Source organism: Megalops cyprinoides, chromosome 17 (assembly GCF_013368585.1).
Source record: "Megalops cyprinoides isolate fMegCyp1 chromosome 17, fMegCyp1.pri, whole genome shotgun sequence".
NCBI classification, from domain to species: Eukaryota; Metazoa; Chordata; class Actinopteri; order Elopiformes; family Megalopidae; genus Megalops; species Megalops cyprinoides.
The window spans coordinates 14363961-14375003 of NC_050599.1; the positions used below are offsets into that span (position 1 = coordinate 14363961).

An 11043-nucleotide genomic window follows, 5' to 3' on the forward strand; every position below is an offset into this window, starting at 1 on the left:
TTCTGCATGAGCTGGAGAAACACATTTGGGGAGTTTGGCAAGGAGAGAACTGCAATAGTCTTAAATTCACTGGGGACACAGCCAGCAATCAGGGAGAAATTGACCCTCCCTGTCCATTTCAGATGATGTGTAGTGAGCAAAAATGGCTATTGTGTATCACCCAGCTTGAACTACACTTTATTGGTGGTTAGGTGAGCTATCCTGCTTGCCTTCACTGTCATACATAGAGTTCTGACATCCTTGAAGCATGTTTTATAAAGGGCATCCATGATTTATTATAATCATTAAAGATAAATTAATTCTTTTGGATCAGACAAACGTGTGTACAGCTTTCTAGAGGTTGTCTGGAGGTTGAAAATATGGTTAGGATATTCGTTTTTATGAATACTCCACATGATCCTTTCTGATCCAAGTGCCGTTCTATTACTTGATACTGAGAATTTGAGAGGCTAGAATCAGATTATTTATGGTACTTTGTTTTTGGTGTTATGGGGTTATTTGAGGTAATATTTTTGGATTTGTTGGTAAATTCAGAACCATATTCATGTTCTGGTTACTTATTCTTAATAAGATTGTGAATCTGGAATGCAGCACAGCTAGTGAATACAGCATGTTCCAGTATTGACAGGAATGGGCAAGAACTGCTTCTCTGACTGGCTTCTGTCACACCTCTGGCACTGAGATGTTGTGCAGTATTGGTCTGCAATTGTTTGTTTTTTTTTTACCAATTGATCTACAATCTACTCTTCTAAAGATGTATTATATCAAAACATCTGAAAGTGGAAATGTATCGTTTCTTAACATAGCTATATTGGGGGAAAACCGTATGCAGCACAAGGACTCTGATGCATCACCCCAATTATTTCTGAGGAACATATTGACGACAACTGGCTCATATAAATTTAAATTGCAAAGGAGAAGACACAATAAATAACAAAATAAGGCAATCAAATGAAGAAAGTAGTGATATAAAACAAAAACAAAATTAAAAACAGAAGTCAAAGCAATAAAAACAGAAGTAAAAGCAAAGCACTGTAAAATCAAGAGATCGTTAAAACCAGACTGAAAATACAATTTATCAAATAAAAATTGTACACTAGTAAAACACTAGAAAGTGAATAGCCAGCTTGATTTGAAAATGCTTGCTTGTTTGTGCTTCTTTAGTGTGTAATGGAGGATGTTCCATAGTTTGGGGGGGGGGGGGGGGTAGAAGCTAAAAGCCGCCTCCTCACTTTCCCTATGATGTGGAAAGCGAGTGTCAGGGCCTCAGAGACTGCCTGCCCACAACAACCAGCAGACACGCTTGTAACTGCCTGTTTGAGTTCTTCTTTTTTTTATTTCTGCTTCCCTGGACTGCCACCAGAGGTCCTGTCTTCCTGTCTATGCTTTGTGTAATCTTGTTAATTGAGTTCACATGTGTGTAGTTAGCCTGGCTATGTGTTTTGTGCTCCATAAAACCCTGCCTGTTCACTGACCCCCTGTTCAGTCTTGAGTTGCCCAGACATATGTATGTCCCTGTGCACAAAGCTTGGTGTTTAGTGTTCAGTAAAGTTACTTTGTTTCTTTATTACTCATCTGTGTTGCTGTGTGGTCTCTGCTATTCCTTCTGCTCACGTTATGAACGTACAGATAGAGGTCAATCACAACTCTAACTAGAACAGACTCACTAACATGAAAGCCAGACTGGAACTGCTCATAAATGCTGTTTGAGATGAGGAAGTCATTCCGCTGTTTGAAGACATATTCCACAACTGGGAGATACAGTATGAAATGGTTACACTTTTAAGACAATTTACTCAGCACATCTGTCTCAGTAAGTTCCAAGGAGTCCATGACAGTATCACATGGTACATTTAGATGATCTAACGCTGAGCTGGCACCAGATCTATATTTCGTCTGATGGTTGCTATCTTCTCTTGAAAAAAATACTGCAAACACCTGGCATTTGCAATCAGAAAAAGGTTTGCTACACAGACCTATTGCCACAGCTGGCTTTAACAGGTGAACAGTTTTTGAAGAGAGCGTTTTATGATTCAGTATAACTCAGTAATCACCGCAGGAAAGTAAGAATGTCTTGCCTCCTTTACGGCCCTGTTTTAATCAGTAAGCTGTTGCATGAATGTACAATTCTGTTTTTCTCCATTGGTGTTCTGCTTTTCTACAGTTTCTTTTTTAGCTGGCAAGTCTCTCCGGTCATCCACAGGGCCTTTTGTTGGAAGGAAGCCCTGACTGGTGCAACAATGTCTGGGGAAGGTTTAAATTTACCGTTAAAATGATCACTGGAAAAAGGGAAACTGGCACTTGCCAGGTTTGCAAACTCATTGGCATGTAAAAAGAATGTAAATAACACATTTTAACTGTGTGCACCATAGTCCTTTGTTTTGTTTGTCAAAAATCTGATGTTCAACAGTGCAAAGCTGAGTTGTTTCCTGAACCGATCCTCTTAGGTTTACATTGTCTAAATGTCTATTTACATTATAATACATTTTTGAATGTATATTTACATTCACATGTATTCATTTGGAAAATGCTTTTAATGATGTTTTTAAAGTTATCAGCCTGAGCAGCTTATCTAGTAAAACCACATTGCAAACAACCCAAGTTAACTGCTTCTATAGTGGACACAAGTGCGGTTTTCTCTGAAATAATTTCTGTGTAGGCAGCTGTACCTGAACAAGAAACATATTTATCATGAGGTTCATGCATTCATGTAGGTATTGGCATATTTTATGTTCTTTTTGTCTTGTCTTATTTTTTTGTTAGTTTTTTGTTATGGGTTCTACATAGTCCATATGGGCAATTACCTTTAAGAAATGGGATGTAGACTGGGTTGTGTTCTATGTTACGCTGCAAGTGCAGTTGAGCAGTTTGAAAAGGGTTTGAAAAGCAGTTTGACTGTGTAGCTACACAGTCAAAAGTGAATAAAGAGGCAGACATGAGCAAACAGCTGGTTTTGCTTTCTTACGCACACGTCCAGTTGGGTTATTGCATTTTATGGGACATAGTTCGGCACTGGTTTGTTTCACTTTTATTTTCTGAAGGCCCTTCTCAGCAACAAGTTAGTTTCCCAGAAACACTCAACTGCAGCAACACAGTGTCATTTCATATGTTAAGTGATACACCCCTAAAGCCCATGTTTTACTTTTACTTTGTAAAGCAGCAGGATTCAAAGGCTTCTGGTGGTCTCAACAAGAATTGCATGAGGTTTTGATCTGTCCTTCATTCCAAAGACTCCATAATGACTGCGGACCCTCGAAAAATGTGAGTAAAATAAACCATATCTGCTTTTTTTCTTATCACGTGTAACACACAACGGTCTCCCTCCTCCGATTACAAGTGAAGCTGAACTGACAAGTTCCCATAATGTTAATATTCTATGACTAGCTGCAAGTAATTGGTCACAGCACAACTGGTGTTAGGTGTGATATATTGTTAAATGGTAGCATGATACTTTTACACACATTGACATTTTTCTCTTATATATTGTGTTTTAGTTGCTCAGGATAGCATGCAAAACAGCTTTTCTCTCTGTCTTCCAGTTTAGCTTAACTTATGCTGAATTTGTAAATGAACTAATTTGAATGCCATTTGACCGCCTGAACAAGACACCTATTTATCATCAATTTGTGCCACTTCTGTGAATCCCAGTCATCACTGGCTGATGACAGGACTTGGATCAAACCCTGACCAAGCTACTCAGGAACCCATATGAGTGATTTTTATACTATAAGCTGCAGCTGTCGGAGTCACCACGTGATTTCAATGCAGAGCTTGAATTGTCTAGGTGCCCTACTACAGAATATTTATACGCTGGAACTGGTGTTGATACAAACATGGAGACTAAGTAATTATTAAGTGATCATGGCTAACCTTACTAATGTTAGTGTTACAACAAAAAATCTTAAGGTGTAAATTAATTTCTCTGAATCATCTTCTCTTTGACATGACACAGCTCACTGGTGTTATACAGGCTTTTAATAAGAAATATAACTAATATATGGTCATTTAGGCATCATTTTGGACAATATAGCTCTCCAGTACTATTGTGACTAATTGTCATCTCTGTTCTGTTCACAGTTCTTGGGAAAGAGGAGGTAATTAGCAAGTCTGTTTCTACACAGTGTTCATACAGTTAAATGAGTTAACTTCAAAATCAAACCCCTTTTCATGAAAAAAGCATCTCTTACTTTGCTGATATTCAGAATGGTTTTGCAGAAAGGATTTTCTGTATTGTGGAAATATATGATAAAGCGAATAAGCAGACATTCTTTTGTCAGTTATTTCTAATGAAAAAGTGGTTTCTTTCAATTTGTTTGTGAACTGAATATAGCAAACCATGTGCTGATACAGTATGTAGAACTGCCATGATTGTGGCTTTTTAAAAATGTAAATGTTTAATATTTAAAATGATGCCTGTCAAATTTGAATCAAATTTTATATTCAGGCAGATGCATCTATTATTTTTATTATATTTATGACTGTAAAATAGGCTGTAAAAACTGGGTATATAACATTCCTTAAAAAGGTGAAACAAAGGTGAAACAAACATGCTGCACAAATTCAATAGATGTATTTTTAGTTCAGTACTGGCTGTAAAACAGTAAAAGATTATGCTCACTGCACCATCATTATGTGCCCATGATCATTATTTACAGAAAATAGTCTCCTTTTTAATGTTGAATCCTAAGCAGTGCGGGAGGGATATTTTTTCAAAGATATTTGGACTGAACCCACCAACCTTTTCAGCTCTGGGGTGGATACTCTAACCGCAAGTCCATTGAACTGGTTTATTACATGAAAGTGGTGTGAACAAAATCAAGTGAGAGCATTGTAGGACGCCACCACACCATCAGTTAAATAATTAATTGAAGGAAGATACCATGTTCAGAATGGTAGAATCATAAGAAAGGAGTGTTAATTTGTGTTTCATAGAAAAACACTTATTTTAAAGGAAGAAAGAAAACATGATTTTCATGTCAAGCAAGGTCCAAAGTCAAAGATGACTGTCATTTTCTCATATTGCTGACCAATACTGTAGTTTTGCACTTTTGACTAAACACTCTAAATGTTGGGCGGCAGTGTAGCATAGTGGTTAAGGAGCAGGACTCGTAAGTGAAAGGTTGCTGGTTCGATCCCCACTGGGACGCTGCTGTACCCTTGGGTAAGGTACTTAACCCACAACTACCTCAGTAAATATCCAGCTGTATAAATGGATGACATTGTAAAGAACTGTAACCTATGTAAGTTGCTTTGGATAAAAGCGTCTGCTAAATGAATAAATGTAAATGATGAAAAGGGGTGATGATAGCTCATGGTGTTACTATTAAAACCCTGCATATACTTTGACAAATTGATGATGTCCTTTCATAACATTTTGATTTAAAGATCTGACAACTTGTATCTCATTTTCAGTATTGAATCAGATGAAATTCTTCACTATTTTGAACGGAAGCACAGTTAGTTCTCGCAATACCTTTGTGGAAAGTCTTCTTGCTAAGGGTTGCCTGACTGAAGTGCAGAATGTGGAGGAGTGTGATGTCATTCTGGCATTCTGTTCTGAGTCTGGAACTGACATTGAATCAGCACTACAGAAAATTCCAGGTAAATCACATACAGACCTTGAAATGAAGTGAAACAGTTAACAGTTATATCTTTATTTTTGTTTAAGGGCAGTATATTATCAGGACCCCACTTTTCCTGAAGCAGTGAGATTTATGGATTTCTCACCTTGTTGATAGAGAATTTTTCATTTATTCTTAAAAATTCCTCAAACCTGTAAAGGTTTTTTACTTATTTTATTTTAAATGTGTTGAAATTGATTTATTTCTTTCCTGTGGGTTGTGGGTCTTACTGGATTAAATACATTTAAATATTTTAATATTAATTTTTATGCTTTTTTCCACTCTCTTGACAGCTGATAAGCCTGCCATTCTGGTGGTGGTGCACCACACTCATGACCCAAACCAGACTGTGCCTGAGAGCAGCAGACATGTGACCAGAAATGATGTATTTTCAGTAGACTGTCTGTTCCATGAGAGCCAGGGATTACTGAAGTGTAAACGCAATGATGAAGCAGTAAAGATTGTCCTGGGGAGACTGGATGAGCATTCAAACATCCTGCATGTAAGTTGATTTTCCTTCCAAAGGTTTTCTTTGTTAAAAATATGCAAATAAATCAGACTGGAACCAATGGCTTTCTGGGAATTTTATACTTATGTCATGACAAGCTTTGGATTTTTTTTTCAGCATTTAGCAAATACACTTCATGTCAATGTGAGTGGAAGACAGAGCCACTGATCTATAGTGGTACATATTCTACTGCTGCCTCATTATCTGACTATGGAATAACTTGAGGTGATGATGTAATGGAAGTGTCTTACACAAGAGAGCCTAAGACTGTTTTGTAAAAGTGTACCTGCAGTTCTCCTTGAAATAATAATATAATGAGTTAACTAAAGTAATTTGTCTAAACAAGATTTAAAATTTAAAATTATTTTGTTGTTCACTGAGACCTTTTCAGTCTGAGGACCAGAGCTTTAATGAAAAGGTATGTGCTGCAGGGTTGACTTTAATTAGCCTTATCTTGTGTACATGATTTAGGTTGAGAACCTACATGAGATATATTAATAAAGTGAATACAAAATGGTTTTGCCATTTAATGAGACCTTCTCATGTTCAGGACAACAAATTGAATAATCAGGTAGGTAGTGCAGAGTTGATTTTTATTATGTTTATCTTGTGTCTGCAGTTTACCTTGAGAACTGACCTGAGATATGTGCATGAACTGAGCTAACAATGGTTTTGTTGTTTACAGAGACCCTCTCATAATAATAAACAGGAACTGAATGAAAAGGTAAGTGCTGGATGTTTGATTTTCAACACGTTCTATTAGTATGTGTGATTTATGTTGAAAACATATATATGATATCTCAATAAAACAACTAAAAAGTTTTGTTGTTGTTGTTAACAGGCACCTGCTACTCCTGCTCAAGACCCAGAACTGAATGAACAGGTAAGTGCTGCAGGGTTTATTTTCATGAAGTTTATGTTTTATTGCTGGTTTACACTGTAAGCTTATGCATCAGCTGAATTATTTTTTATTAACAGGGACATTCTCATGTAATTGAGATGGAATTGAATGAAGATGTAAGTGCTGTATGTTTGAATTTCATTAAGTTGACCTTGTAAGATCAAGAATTTAGGAGACGCATGTATGAATAAGGTGCATTAAAAATGGTTTTATTATTTACAGGAACTTTCTGAAGGTCAGGACAAGAAATCAAATGAAGAGGTAAGCTGATTTTCAATAGAGTTAGTTTAACTTTTTCAATGAGAACTTGTCTGAGATATCTAAATAAGGTTAATGAAAGTGGTTTTTGTTGTTTACAGGAGCCTTCTCCTGCTCAGGCTGAGGGATTGAATGAACAGGTAAGTATTAAAGAGTTGACTGTCATTTACATTTTCTTGTCTGGATTAAGTTGAAAACTTATCTGAGATATCTCAATAAGGTGAGCTACAAGTGTTTTTGTTGTTTACAGGGACCTTTTCCTTCACAGGAGAAGCAAGTGAAGGAACAGGTAAGTGTTCCAGGCTTGATTGTCATTACACTTATCTTGTGTCTGTACTTTAAATTGAAAATGTACCTGAGATTTCTTAACAAGATGAGCTAATAATGTTTTCTTTTTTGTCACATGCTCAGGAGCAGAAAGTAAATGAACAGGTAAATGCTATAGACATGACTGCCATTCACGTTATTTTGTGTTGTATGGTATTAAGTTTATATTACGTTTGCGGTTTACATTGAAAACCTACCTTAAATTTATCAACAAGGTGAGTTTACAATGGTTTTTATTGTTGTCTATAGGATCCTTCTGATGTTCAGGACCAGAAGATGAATGAACAGGTAAGTGCTGCAGTGTTGATTGTCATGTACATTTGTTTGTGTCCCTCCTTTTACCTTGAGTAGTTACCAGAGATTTCTGATCAAGCTGAATTCAGAATGGTTTTGTTATTTACAGGAATGTTCTGAAGGTCAGGAGAAGATACTGAATGAAGAAGTAAGGGCCGCAGAGCTGATTTTCAATAAGTTTCTCTTGTTTTCCTGGTTTTCAATGAAAAAATTCCCAAGATATCGGAATAAGATTAATGTAAAACGTTTTTGTTGTTGTTTACAGAAACCTTCGCCTGCTCAGACTGAGGGATTGAATGAACAGGTAAGTATTAAAGAGTTGGCTGTCATTTACACTATCTTGTGTTTGTAGTTTACATTGGAAACTAACTGGAGATTTCTAATCAAGGTGAGTTAACAATGGTTTTTGTTGTTGTGTATAGGGACCTTTTCATGTTCTGGACCAGAAGATGAATGAACAGGTAAGTGATGCAGAGTTGATTGTCATGTACAATTATTTGTGCCCATCATTTTACGTGAAGTCGTTAACTGAGATTTCTGATCAAGCTGAATGCAGAATGGATTTGTTATTTACAGGAACTTTCTGAAGGTCTGGACAATAAATTGAATGAAGAGGTAAGGGCTTACAGAGCTGATTTTCAATACATCTTGTTTTCTCAGTTTTCAATGAGAACTCCAATGTCCGAATAAGATTAATGTAAAAGGTTTTTGTTGTTGTTTACAGGAACCTTCTCCTGCTCTGGACAAGAAACTGAATGAAGAGGTAAGGGCTGCAGAGCTGATTTTCAATAGGTTTATTTTACTTTCCTGGTTTTTCAATGAGAAGGAACAGGTAAGTGTTAGAGAGTTGTCTGTCATTTACATTATCTTGTGTCTGCAGTTTAAGTTGAGAAGTTATCCAAGCTATCTGAATAAGGCGAGTTACAAGTGTTTTTGTTGTTTACAGGGACCTTCTTCACAGGAGCAGAAAGTGAAGGAACAGGTAAGTGTTCCGGGCTTGATTGTCACTACACTTAATGAGGTGAGCTAATAATGGTTTCTCTTTTGTCACATGCTCAGGAGCAGAAAGTAAATGAACAGGTAAATGCTATAAACATGACTGTCATTCACGTTATTTTGTGTTGTATGGTATTAAGTTTATATTATGTCTGCAGTTTACATTGAAAATCTACCTTAAATTTATCAACAAGGTGAGTTTACAGTGGTTTTTATTGTTGCCTATAGGATCCTTCTGATGTTCAGGACCAGAAGATGAATGAACAGGTAAGTGCTGCAGTGTTGATTGTCATGTACATTTGTTTGTGTCCCTCCTTTTACCTTGAGTAGTTACCAGAGATTTCTGATCAAGCTGAATTCAGAATGGTTTTGTTATTTACAGGAACGTTCTGAAGGTCAGGAGAAGATATTGAATGAAGAAGTAAGGGCTGCAGAGCTGGTTGTCAATAAGTTTCTCTTGTTTTCCTGGTTTTCAATGAGAAAATTCCCAAGATATCGGAATAAGATTAATGTAAAACGTTTTTGTTGTTGTTTACAGAAACCTTCGCCTGCTCAGACTGAGGGATTGAATGAACAGGTAAGTATTAAAGAGTTGGCTGTCATTTACGCTATCTTGTGTTTGTAGTTTACATTGGAAACTAACTGGAGATTTCTAATCAAGGTGAGTTAACAATGGTTTTTGTTGTTGTGTATAGGGACCTTCTCATGTTCCGGACCAGAAGATGAATGAACAGGTAAGTGATGCAGAGTTGATTGTCACGTACAATTGTTTGTGCCCATCATTTTACATGAAGTCGTTAACTGAGATTTCTGATCAAGCTGAATGCAGAATGGATTTGTTATTTACAGGAACTTTCTGAAGGTCTGGACAATAAATTGAATGAAGAGGTAAGGGCTTACAGAGCTGATTTTCAATACATCTTGTTTTCTCAGTTTTCAATGAGAACTCCAATGTCCGAATAAGATTAATGTAAAAGGTTTTTGTTGTTGTTTACAGGGACCCTATCCTGCTCTGGACAAGAAACTGAATGAAGAGGTAAGGGCTGCAGAGCTGATTTTCAATAGGTTTATTTTACTTTCCTGGTTTTTCAATGAGAAGGAACAGGTAAGTGTTAGAGAGTTGTCTGTCATTTACATTATCTTGTGTCTGCAGTTTAAGTTGAGAAGTTATCCAAGCTATCTGAATAAGGCGAGTTACAAGTGTTTTTGTTGTTTACAGGGACCTTCTTCACAGGAGCAGAAAGTGAAGGAACAGGTAAGTGTTCCGAGCTTGATTGTCACTACACTTATCTTGTGTTTGTACTTTAAATTGAAAATGTACCTGAGATTTCTTAACGAGGTGAGCTAATAATGTTTTCTCTTTTGTCACATTCTTAGGAACAGAAAGTAAATGAACAGGTAAATGCTATAGACATGACTGTCATTCACGTTATTTTGTGTTGTATGGTATTAAGTTTATATTACGTCTGCGGTTTACATTGAAAACCTACCTTAAATTTATCAACAAGGTGAGTTTACAGTGGTTTTTATTGTTGCCTATAGGATATTTTTGATGTTCAGGACCAGAAGATGAATGAACAGGTAAGTGCTGCAGTGTTGATTGTCATGTACATTTGTTTGTGTCCCTCCTTTTACCTTGAGTAGTTACCAGAGATTTCTGATCAAGCTGAATGCAGAATGGATTTGTTATTTACAGGAACTTTCTGAAGGTCTGGACAATAAATTGAATGAAGAGGTAAGGGCTGCAGAACTGGTTTTCAAAACGTTTTCCAAGGAGAACTTGCCCAATATCTGAGTTAAGAGTAATGTAAAATGTTTTTGTTGTCTTTTACAGGGAACGTCTCGTGATCAGAAGCGGCAAGTGAAAGAAGGACCTTCTCCTGCTCTGGACAAGAAACTGAATGAAGAGGTAAGGGCTGCAGAGCTGATTTTCAATAGGTTTATTTTGCTTTCCTGGTTTTTCAATGAGAAAGAATAGGTAAGTGTTAAAGAGTTGACTATCATTTACATTATCTTGTGTCTGTGGTTTAAGTTGAGAAGTTGTCCAAGCTATCTGAATAAGGTGAGTTACAAGTGGTTTTGTTGTTTACAGGGATCTTCTCATAATCAGGACCAGCAAATGAAGGAACAGGTAACTG

At 36.6% G+C, this 11043-nt stretch overlaps 1 long non-coding RNA gene across 1 annotated transcript; it reads left to right on the plus strand.

Moving 5' to 3' along the window:
* The first annotated feature begins 5457 nt into the window (after positions 1-5457).
* On the plus strand, positions 5458-7013 carry LOC118791817. The gene is made up of 4 exons (XR_005005575.1): positions 5458-5601; positions 5915-6123; positions 6815-6853; positions 6971-7013. It is a non-coding gene; the product is annotated as an uncharacterized LOC118791817 (long non-coding RNA).
* Positions 7014-11043: the final 4030 nt, after the last annotated feature.